Genomic DNA, 12,178 nt, shown 5'->3' on the forward strand with positions numbered 1-12,178 from the left:
TTCACCAGATATGGCCCTAAACCCAAGACCTTCCCAGTCTCCAGAACTGTAAGAAATAAAATTCTTTTCTCTTCGAGATTATCCAGCCTTTTGTACTTGTTTATCACAGAAGGTGAGCAAAGATAAACACGCCACAGGTAAGTCTGAAATAGTGAAGAGACAGTCTTCCATCACGGTAAAAGGGATGGCCCCTTCTCCCATGTAGATAGAGTAAGAGACCAGACAGAGGCAAGGAAGCCCAGTGGGAAGTCTTTCTTGCAGCTGAAGGCTGATGTTGGCTCTAACTAGCTAACGGTAAGGGTAGAGAAAAGAAATGGTGAAAGATTAAAGTCGACAGGGCATGATTGTGGCTGAGGTATAGACAGGAGGAAAAAGGAGTGGAGAATGAGCCACTACCAAAAATGAGTTATAGAGTACTGGGATGTGGGAAACTGGAGAAGGGCTGGTTGGGATGAAGAGTTAAAAAAAAAATAAAAGTTTGACTTTAAAAGTGGTGACTTATGGGGGGCTGGAGAGATGACTCAGTGGTTAAGAGCACCGACTGCTCTCCAGAGGTCTTGATTTCAATTCCCAGCAACTACATGGTGGCTCACAACTATCTGTAATGGGATCTGATGCCCTGGTGTGTCTCAAGACAGTGACAGTGAACTCATATACATAAAGTAAATAAATCTTTTTTTAAAAAGTGTTTATTTATATATTAGATATTGGTTAGTTGGATATCTATTTAGAGATGCTCATTAGATATCTAAGCTAATGAGATACAGAAAATGCTATAGTGAAACAGTGCCTGCCACATAGTCTTCTAATCTAAGGAGATGGAAGATCTCACAACTTCTCTCATCTCTATCAACCTTCAGTATGAAAATACACAAATTTCCCTTGCCTTCTGTTGGAGGGCTTCCATGTCGTGTAGACATCTGGCTAAATAAATGTGTTGTACCATTCTTGTTTAGTTGGTTTGGGGTGGTTTGTGACTTCTTTTGTTAGCTTTCTAGCTTCTCTCATGTATCCCTGGCTGGCCCATAACTATACGTAAAGCCAACTGGCTTGTGTGACTACTCCTGCCTTGTAAGTGCTGGGATTCCATGCATGCACCACACTTAGCTGCTTTTCTCGTTAATCTGCCATTTGTGACGGACCTGTCTCTGCAGACCTCGCATCTTCCTACACTTCCATCTCCCTACAGAGTGAGTGATGCCCAGTGTGGAGTACAGGGAGAAAAGCTGGAAAGGGTATTGTTATGGTTTATACATGCTTGGCCCAGGGAGTGGCACATTTGGAAGGTATGGCCCTGTTGGAGAAGGTGTGACCCTGTTGGAATAGGTGTGGTACTGTTAGAGTAGGTGTGTCACTGTGGGTGTGGGCTTTAAGACCCTCATCCCAACAGCCTAGAAGCCAGTATTCTGCTAGCAGCCTTTGGATGAAGATGTAGAACTCTCAGCTCCGACTGCACCATGACTGCCTGGATGCTGCCCTGCTCCCACCTTGATGATACTGGACTGAATATCTGAACCTGTAAGCCAGCCCAAATTAAATGTTCTCTTTATAAGAGTTACCTTGGTTAGCTGGGTGGTGGTAGCACACGCCTGTAATCCCAGCACTCAGGGAGGCAGAGGCAGGTGGATTTCTGAGTTCAAGGCCAGCTTGGTCAACAGAATGAGTGCCAGGACAGCCAGGACTATATAGAGAAACCCTGTCTTGAATAAACCAAAAAAAAAAAAAAAAAAAAAAAAAGAGTTGCCTTGGTCACGGTGTCTGTTCATAGCAGTAAAACCCTAACTAAGACAGGTGGGAATCATAAGGCTATAGCCAAGACTTAAACAGACCCCAGAAGCCATGGAATTAGAGAGGTGAAAAACTTGAGTCTTGAACATTCCAGTGTTGAAACTCAGAAACGGAACTGGTCTCAGATACCGAGACAGTCTGGGAGGTAGAAGTGAAAACCAGAGGAGTGGTCTCAAAAGTCAGTCACACTCAACCACAGAGTAATTGTCAGTGGTGAGGGGACACAGACACACTCCTCAGCAGCCATTAAGGGAATTCAAATCAGGCAAAACCACAGTTTGTGGCTTCAGTGCAGAAAGAAATTTCTGGACTAACCAGTATGAAGCAGAACTGTGGTTTTAGCATTAATATAGATCCTAAGCACCAGGGTTAGGGGGAAGAAAGATGCTCATTAAAAAAAAAAAAAAAAGAAGCACACCCAAGTGTGGGCATGGGTTCCCAGGGGAAATCATAGTTAAGTGTCTTAGCATTGGCCGTATATTTCATTTTGGTGACTCTCAAATTCATTACAAAGGATCGCTAAGACACTTTCTTCCTTTTGTTGTTGTTTGTTTCTTTGTTTGTTTCTATTTGATAATATGCCTTCGATGGAATTACAATTTGTTAAAGTAAAACCAGGGTTGTACAAGCCATTTAATGCATGTCCTTTCCCTACAATTAGGGTTTCTAACAAGATATCTAGAATGTTGCAAGTTTATACCTGGAAAGGGAGAAGGCATGAGCTTTGCTAAACTCTGGCTTGTCATCTGGCGTTGACTTCAGCTGGATTCTTGAGGAAGGGGCTCCTCCTCTGTCATGTATTCCCAAAAATTACCCTGTCTTCCTCTCCTGCTTCAGCATCAAGCTGAAGTAGACACTTGACAGAGTTAATAATGTGAGTATCTTTTTTTGTGGACTTGGCCAAGCAGTTTGGAGGTAAATCTATATGTGTATATGTATATATGTGTATGTGTATGTGTATGTGAATGTGAATGTGAATGTGAATGTGAATGTGTATGTGTATATGTATGCCTGAGAGATAAGAAAAGAGAAAGTGAGAACCAACATTTAGAATCTTGTGGAGAGTTCTGTCATAAAGGAGGAGCATTGGATTGTAAGGGTGGATGATCTTGGAGACTGTTTCACTCCATGATGGATGCCCTGTCAGCAGATCTGAGTATCAAGTGGAGTGAGTGACCAGAAAGGAACCTTAATGCAAATAGAGGAAACAGTTAAGAACCTTGAGTAAATCAGAGAAGACAGTGCCCCATCAGAAGAGGTGATGGGTTAGAATGGTGGCTCAGTGATAAGGGGCACATGTTCCTACAGAGGACCAGAGTCCGTTTCCCAGCACCCACATCATGTGACTCACAATAACTCAAGCTAGAACTCAAGTTCCAGGAGACCAGTGCCTCTGACTTCTGTGCACATTTGCATTCGTGAGAACACATTCCCCACCCTCAGACACACAGTCACATGGTGAAAAAAAATTCCTTAAAAAGAAGAAGTGATTTTTAAAAATCAAACACATAACAATTCACCTTGTTTTTTCCAGGACACGGAAAATGATCAAGCTTTAAAAATGCACAGAACATTGATGTGTGAGATGTTCTTCTCAACATTTTCACCATAAGGTGGCAGGAAACAACTCCATTGTAGACTCACTGCCTCTAAAGAACACCTCTGAGAAACAGGCAAGAACTGAGCATGATTTTAAATACATATATACATACATATGTATTCATATATCTTAGGGTGTCTGCTGTGAACAGACACCATGACCAAGGCAACTCTTATAAGGTCAGCTTTTAACTGGGGCTGGCTTACAGGTTCAGAGGTTCAGTCCATTATCATCAATGTGGGAACATGGCAGCATCCAGGCAGGCATGGTACAGAAGGAGCTGAGAGCTAGGATGAGGGTCTTAAGCCCACACCCACAGTGACACACCCACTCCAACAAGGCCACACCTACTCCAAGAAGATCACACCTCTTAATACTGTCACTCCCTGGGCCAAGCATATACAAACCATCACAACATATGTATGTATAAATACTATAGCACATATATCACATATATACATAGCATGTATGTGTATATATGTATATATGCTATAGCATATATCACAACATATCATTCATATATGTGTGTGTATGCCTTTGTCTTTTCCTATTGCACAAACCTGTATTCACATGCAAACACTTATACACATAAGTAAAATAGAATTTTCAAAAGAAACAAAAAACCTGAACACATGATTGCAATAAAATCTAATAATTTCACATCTAAAATATTTTTACCCAAGTCTTTGAAACTGTATCTACACAAAGATACTTTCAGCTTTATTCTGAATTGCTAAGGTGTGAAAGTTGGGTGTCCTTCAGCAGGTAAGTGGATACGCTGAAGTACAGGCAACCCATAGGGTGGCATTCTGTGCTGAAAACAGATGAGCTATCAAGCCATACATAGGCACAGAGAACACTTAAACTTTTAGTATTTAAAGGAGGAAAGCAACCTGAAATGACGACTACTTGGTGACACTGACATTCTGAAAAAGACAAAACTGTGGAGAAAGTGAAATTATCAACGATGTCTATGAGTCTGGGAGAAGGGAGGTTGATTAGGTAGAACACATGAGTTTTAGGGTTCTGAAACTCTTGGGTACTATGTGTCACTCTCCATTTGTCCAAGCCCATAGAGTAGTTCACACCAGGAAGGAACCTGATGTAAACCAGATTTTAGGTACTAATGGTGTATAAACACAATGTGAACTGTTCTCCATTTTGACCTTGGCTGAGTAGAAGATTGTGAGTATGGAGGGATGGTGTCTGTGTTAGCATTTTGTCTAGGCTCCACCCCATAGTTACCTGGTAACAACTAGGTGTGCCTGACTCACTATAAAAGGGGCTGCTTGCCCCCTCTGCTCTCTCCTGCCTTCTTGCTCTTAGTCTGTCCTCTCGCCTGCCCGCCTTCACCCCCTCTCTCCCCATTCCCCTCCCCCTCTCTCTCCATGTGCTCATGGCCAGCTTACCACCCCCCACCCCCACCCCCGTCTCCCTATGCCTTAAATAAACTCTATACTATACTGTCATGTGACTGGTCCCTCAGGGGGAAGGGACACCTCAGCATGGGCCCACAGAAGCAGCCCCTTCTCCCACACCTGACTGCACAGCCACCAAACATATTCCTCCTCTCCTTATCTTTTTATAAACACAACAGTCCTTAGGTTTCATTGCTGTCAAGAGACACCATGACCACAGCAACTCATATAAAGGCAAACATTTAACTGGGGCTGGCTTACAGTTTCAGAGGTTTAGTCCACTAGCATCATGGAAGGAAGCATGGCGATGTACAGGCAGACATGGTGCTGGAGAGAGAGCTGAGAGTTCTGCATCCTGAGCAGAAGGCAGTGGTACGCAATCTCGTGGACTTGAGCAAAGGTCATAGCTCACAGCTTGAGCGTATGAGATCTCAAAGCCTGCCCTCACAATAACATACTTCCTCTAACAACAACACACCTCCCCGGAGATCACACAATGCAACAGATCTCACACAAGAGATTTATTGGAGGAGTCAGAGGCCACCTTGAAGCAGGGACAAAAGAGGGGGGAGAGAGAAAGAGAGACAGAGACAGAGAGAGACAGAGACAGACAGAGAAGAGAGACAACGTGAGAGAGCCAGCCACAGTGGCAGGGACTTTAAAAGGATGTGCCACGTGTCTCATTTGGTGGTTAGTGATGACGTAGCACTGAGTCTCGGAGATAGGCTGGTGCTAACGCTATCAGCTGATTCATGCTTCACTCTGATGGAGATGCTGACACGGGGAAGATTCTGTGTGTGTTGGAATGGGGAGTCCATGGACTGCCTCTGTAATCTCATCTCAGTTTTGCTGCGAATCTAAAAACAATAAAGTCTTAGAAGGGTCCCCTCCAAACAAACTCTGATACTATCGGGGATGGGAGAAGAGTTGGAGAGAGAACACTACTCTGGAGTGACATGCCTCTTTGAACGCCACTACAGTTTGAATGTAAAATGTCCCCTGTAGGCTCATGTGTGTAAGTGCTTGGCCTTCTGCTGGCTCTGTTTAGAGAGGTCATGGAGTATGGCGGGAGAAAGTGGGTCCCTGGGGATGGCTTTGAGGCTCAAGGCTGAGTTCTGCTTTCTGTCAGGTGTCTGCTCTCAGTTCTAATTCCTGTGAGAACATGAGGCGGCCCGGCCACGTGTTCCTGCCGCCATGGAACTGCCAGAATAAATCCTTCCTCCCTAAGCTGTTTTCTAGTGTGTGTTTCTCACACTGAGGAGGAAAGTAGCCAATACAAAGATTATTGTGCTCACCGTGCTTGGGAGCACCAGGACAACCTCAGAATGGAGGCTGTTACCAGGGGAACCAACCAAGTCCTCAGAGAACTGAAACTTTTAGCTCCACCTCCTTCCGCCTCCAGTAGACAAGAGAAGGGGTGAGGATGGAGCTAATCAGCATTTACCAATGACTGGATCAACCATGACACAATGTGAAGGCCTCCATAGGAACCCAGAAGGACGAGGCTCCCTGAGATCCCAGATTGCTGAATGTATTGGAGTTGGTAGCACACTTCAATTCCAAGTCTTCTAAGCTCCCGAGCCCTGAGCCTTCCAGACCCTGCCCTATGTGTCTCTTTGAGTACCTCTCTTTGTCCTTCAAAATATCTTTTGTAACAAATCGGACCATGCGAGCTAAGTCTTTCTGTGAGTTCCAGAAACCATTCTAGCACATTGTCAAACCTAAGGGTGCTGCTAGGCGTTGGGATCTGGGTAAGATGCTTCCAGGTTCTTGGCCTCTTATCCAAGGAACTGAAATAAATGTACAGAAGAAGCAAGATAATGTTGTCTGCATCAAAACAACAGTGCGGGTTTGTGCCGGATAGTTTTCCATCAACTTGACACAAGCTGAAGTCATCTGAGAGGAGGGAACCTCAATTAAGAAAATGTCTCCATAAGACCAGGCTGTAGGCAAGCCTGCCAGGTATTTTCTTAATTAATGATTGATGTGGGAGGGCCCAGCCCATTGTGGGTGGTGCCTTCCCTGGGCTGGTGGCTTTGGGTTCTACTATAAGGCAGGCAGAGCAAGCCATCTAGCAAGCAGCACCTCCCCCACAGCTTCTGTGCCTGTGCCTGCCTCCAGGTTCCCGCCTGCTTTTGATGATGAACTGTTACATGAAATGGTGAGTGAAATAAACCCTTCCCTCCACAAGTTGATTTTGGCCATGGTGTTTCATCACAGCAACAGTGACCCTAAGGTAAGTTTATAGAGGGAAACACTATCAAGAATGACAATAGGCCTCACGAGTCAGAGTACTACATGTGACAGAGAGAAGCAAGCAGAGCACAGCTTCAGGTGGGCGGTTCCGGGAAGAGTCAGCCTTAGAGACCACTTCCAAAAGGTGAGCCACACTAACTGTGGGCAGCCCTAGCCTCAGGATAAGCCTGAGCCTCAAATTCAGTTGCAGGTTTTGATGAGATCACAGAAATGAACCCCATTTTGTCACATTATCATCTGGAGGGCAATGGCCAGACACCAATATGACAAGGTATCTATTATTGAAAACTGAGTAATCGGGCTGGAGAGATGATGGGTCAGCGATTAAGAGCACTGACTGCTCTTCCAGAGGACCCAAGTTCAATTCCTAGCAACCACAGGGTAGCCTTCAACCATCTATAATGGGATCCGAGGGCCTCTTCTGGTGTCTGAAGACAATGAGAGTGTACTCATATATATATAATAAATAATCTTTAAAAAGAAAAAAGAAAACTAAGTAATCCTAGGGTTCTGAGAGCAGGGCGTATCTACATACTGGGATCCTCAGTGCAGCCTGCTACAGCCTCTGATGAGAGAAGGCCCAGAGAGGCAGCTGGAGAAAGGAAGAGGGACAGACACTAATGAGGGTATAGGTAGCAGAGCATTAGCTCAGGCTAGAAGTGCTTAAGGAAAGACAACCCGACTCTTAGTAACCTAGAGCTACTCACCAGCAGAGCATTGCCCTGAAGATTTGTTGGGTTTTGTTGTTGGCTAGTTGGTTGGTTGGCTGTTTTTTGTTTTGTTTGTGTGTGTGTGGCTTTTTGTTTTCAAGACAAGGCTTTTCTAGACAGATCTGGCTGTCCTGGAACAAGCTCTGTAGACCAGGCTGGCCTCAGGACTGTCTGCCTCTGCCTCCGGAGTCCTGGGAGTAAAGGTGTGCACCACCACCACCTGGCTACCTGGAAGTTTGATAGCTCTAAGCCTAAGATCGGCAGATGGATCCAATTCTGGAGCCTCCTACCTGTCCCTCAGTGATGCAGGGCCTGAAGGATGAAGCTCCACATGATACCCACGGCTGCATCCCCAGAAGTACGCATCCCCAGGAAGTACTCCTCCCTGGAAGTACTCCTCCTTGGAAGTTCCTTGGAAGTACTCCTACCCGGAAGTACTCCCACCCAGAAGTACTCCTCCTCAGAAGTACTCCTCCTCAGAAATACTCCTCCTCAGAAGGCTTTGAAACTACAAAGGCAGCCCCTCTGCTGTACCAACCACAGTGGGAGCTGCCTGACACACTGCTGACACATTGAAAAGACACCTAAAATGCTCTGGAGGGTTGGAGAATCATCTGAGTCCACAAACTGCAAGGTTAAACGTGCCCAGCAGAGGCCCCAGTTCTCAAGAAAGAAAACAACCCCTGTGAGGATGCTTGTCCTCAGACACTTAACCCACACAGGATTAGCAACAGCACAAACCACAGGACAGCTAAGACTTCATGAGCTCATCAGGACCATGTGAAACTGAGTCTCCCACCTGTAGAACCCCAGAACAAACCTGTTCCAATGATGCACCTTTTTCCTCCCCTCACCCCGCCCCATACATTTAGTTTCTTTCTTGCTCCCTCTGTTCACACATACCTTTAATAGTATGTTTGATTCTGCTGGATTTTTTAAAAAATACATTTTTATTCCCCTTCCTATATTTAAATCTAATTTTATTTTTGAACTTTTTCACTCTAGGGAAATCTTGGGCTTTGTGTTTCTTTTTTATATTAAAAATTTTAGAATTATAATATAATTACACTATTTCCCTCCTTTTCTGTCCTCCCCACAGGACAGAACAACATTTTTAATTTTTGTTTTAAAAATTATAAATCTAGCCAGGCAGTGGTGGTGCACACCTTCAATCCCAGCACTTGGGAGGCAGATGCAGGCAGATTTCTGAGTTCAAGGCCAGCCTGGTCTACAGCTGAGTTGCAGGACAGCCACGGAGAAACCCTGTCTTGAAAAACAAACAAACAAGCAAAAATTATCAATATAATATATAAATCCAACCATTAATATATATAATTATATGTTATAAACTGGGCCTGGTGGCACACGCCTGTAATCCCAGCACTTGGGAGGCAGAGGCAGGCAGATTTCTGAGTTCAAGGCAAGCCTGGTCTACAGAGTGAGTTCCAGGACAGCCAGGACTACACAGAGAAACCCTGTCTTGAAAAACAACAACAACAAAAATTATATGTTATATATACACATACATTAATACAAAAGTACAGCTGCTAAATTTGTTTAGCAGCGCTGTGTGTAGACGATTTCAGGGCTGACCACTCATTATTAGATAATCAGAATATTCAACTCTACCCAACAAGCATGATCAAATCATTAAGTTAGATGTCAGATTGTAGCTCTGCTGAAATTGGAAGTTACCACATTTGTGTTGACTAGAAATGGGTGTCACATGTATCCCAAAACAGTGGTTACTGCTCCAGAAATCTTTAAATCTTTCCAAGTTTTTCATAAAAAGTCAAAAATCAAAGCTATGTATTTTCATATTCGTAGGATTGTGTTTAGCCCATGAGTCAAAATTCATAAAACTGCCAATCTTGACTTAACCATGCTGAGGTCTCATCGGGAAGTCTGGGTTCTGAAACTCCCTAGCAGCAAACTGATTACACCTTGAAGTCACAGGCTGATGTCATTTAGTGGAGTCTAAATTCACTAGAAATGCAGGACATTGTGGCATAAATTTTGTTTTGATATGAACAACATGTTTCAAATTTAGAAAAAGAAAAAAGGAAGGAAGGAGGGAAAGAGAGAGAGAGAGAGAGAGAGAGAGAGAGAGAGAGAGAGAGAGAGAAAGAAAGAAAGAAAGAAAGAAAGAAAGAAAGAAAGAAAGAAAGAAAGAAAGAAAGAAAGAAATCCCTTTCTACTATTTGGCTTTGATGTGGCATCTTCCAAAAAGTGTCGCCTTTTGAGGAATACCTGGAATTGTCAACAGTTTGATCCCTTGCCCTTTATGAAAGTCAGTCTGGGCAATTTTCAGAATGCAATCAATTTGTAATTCTTCTTTACATAATATATTTATAATATGTATATGTTATACATATTATATATTATATATTGAATATATATGATATATAATATATTATGTAAATTATTATATATTATTTATTGAAATCAAAATCCCACCTTTCTCTTTCTTCCCTCCAGTCCTTCCCATGTTCCCCTCTTGCTCTCAAATCTGGGGCCTCTATATCTTTAGGCTGACCATGTGGTAATGGGAAACCAATCTGGGGCTCTTCCCTGGGAAAGAGAATTCCTCCTGCTCTAGTTACCTTTCCTAGTAGCCTTGGGATAGCCATTTGTCCTTAGTTCATCAGCCCACTCCCATTCTCCTGAGGGCCTTTCTTTTTCTTCTAATAAATGTCTTTAATCTATTTCCTTACCAGGAGTCCCTGCCGCAAACCTCAGTGAGTGGCTACAATGGCTGTCAAGGATAAGAGCTCTACTGCTTATTTTCCCTGTCTTCTTGGCACTCCCATTTCACTTTTTCCAGAGCACTTGGAATGGGCAGGTTTCCCCCTGGAGTCATGAGCATACCCTGAGACATCAGATTCAACCTCTCCGCCCTTCTTGGGCTTCTTCTTCCAATCCCTGCTCATGCCGTTGGAAGCCTGGACCCCTTGTACATCTAAATAGACAAAGGACTGTGCCTTGACCAGCCCTCTCTGAAAGCTGGGTGCAGCTTTCCCATTGGCTGAGAGACTCATGCACGTCCATAGCAACCCAACAACAAGTTCACAGGTCCTACTGGTGCCAGCAGTGTAGACCCATATTCTCACAGACCAGAGATAACTAGCAGAGACCAGTTATATGGACTACCAAGATGGCACTATATGGGGTCACTCAGAATCTCTGGTGCTGCTTGGGTCCCTGAGGATGACCACAACAACCCCCGACCTTCCTACAATGCTGGCACAAGAAGATAGGGCCCAAAGCAGAGGCTCTGGAGCAGAGTGGGGGTTGCCTAGCTTTAGCCCACATCCAAAACAAGTTTCCAGAGACCTCACCTTTTGTGGCTGGATACTAAGCAAAGACAGACTCCACAGCCTGAGGGCCCATCACCCACAGGCTCTGTGTGGTGACTGCCAGGTGTTCAGCTAAGTTTGTCCCTCCAGTGTCCTCCTGAAATGCTTCACTATATCTTAACTCTGTCAAAGTCTGGCCCCTTGACTGTGGGCAGCAGTTTGCTGAGGGAATGGATTTAATTCCCCAGGTCATAAGCCATCCCCTTGAGCGTGAGTTCCAAAGGAACAAAACCCCAAATGACTAACTCGAACAGCAAACGTAAAACAACAAAGCCGGAGGCTTTGATATGAGCAAGCATCTTCTCTGAACCTAGAAACCTCAGGACTTTCAAGGACTTCTTAGGAAAGAAACTTGATTCCACTAAAATAAGAGAAATAGCCTCAGAGATACCTGGAGCTTGGGAAGAACACACCAATGTGTCACTATTTAGTCCTAGAGAGAGACAACACAGGCAAGTAAATGGTTTCACGCCAGTCAGGGAATAGGTAATTCCAGACAGTTTGCAATGCAAATCAGTGTTCCAGATGTTGCAGTGGCTACTCCTGTATCCTTCTCAAGATCTTCATTCACAACAGTAAAAAGCAAGGGTGGACCTTTGGTCATACCTACCTTCGAACAGCAGGGGGCGCTTGTCACCTGTTAGGAGGAGGTCACCTCCTGAGATTCCCAAGGCAGGTGTCTAGCTCAGGGAACAGATGGAGTTGCCCGTGCTGAGGAAGAAGAAAAGAGAGGAGAGCTCAGGTCGTTCTCAGTGTTCCCCGGGAGGGTGGGATCGGGGCAACTGAGAAGATAGACAAAACGCTGATCCCACCAGGTCGTTGGACTTTCCAAGCCTTGGCAGGAAAGCACGCCATGTTTAACCGCGCTCAGGAGCTATGGAGGCGCACCTGGAGGAGTTGCCACTTTCAAAGTGGCCCTAACGCTTCTCCAGCACCTGCCGTGTAGTGAACAACCCGGCTGGAATCCCACGCTCAACCTTGAAATCCCCTGGGCAACACCGTGGTCGCCCACAGGCCTGTTGAGAATTCACTGCTTCAACCCTGGAGCAT

This window comes from Apodemus sylvaticus, chromosome 14 (assembly GCF_947179515.1).
Source record: "Apodemus sylvaticus chromosome 14, mApoSyl1.1, whole genome shotgun sequence".
In the NCBI taxonomy this organism is placed as follows: Eukaryota; Metazoa; Chordata; class Mammalia; order Rodentia; family Muridae; genus Apodemus; species Apodemus sylvaticus.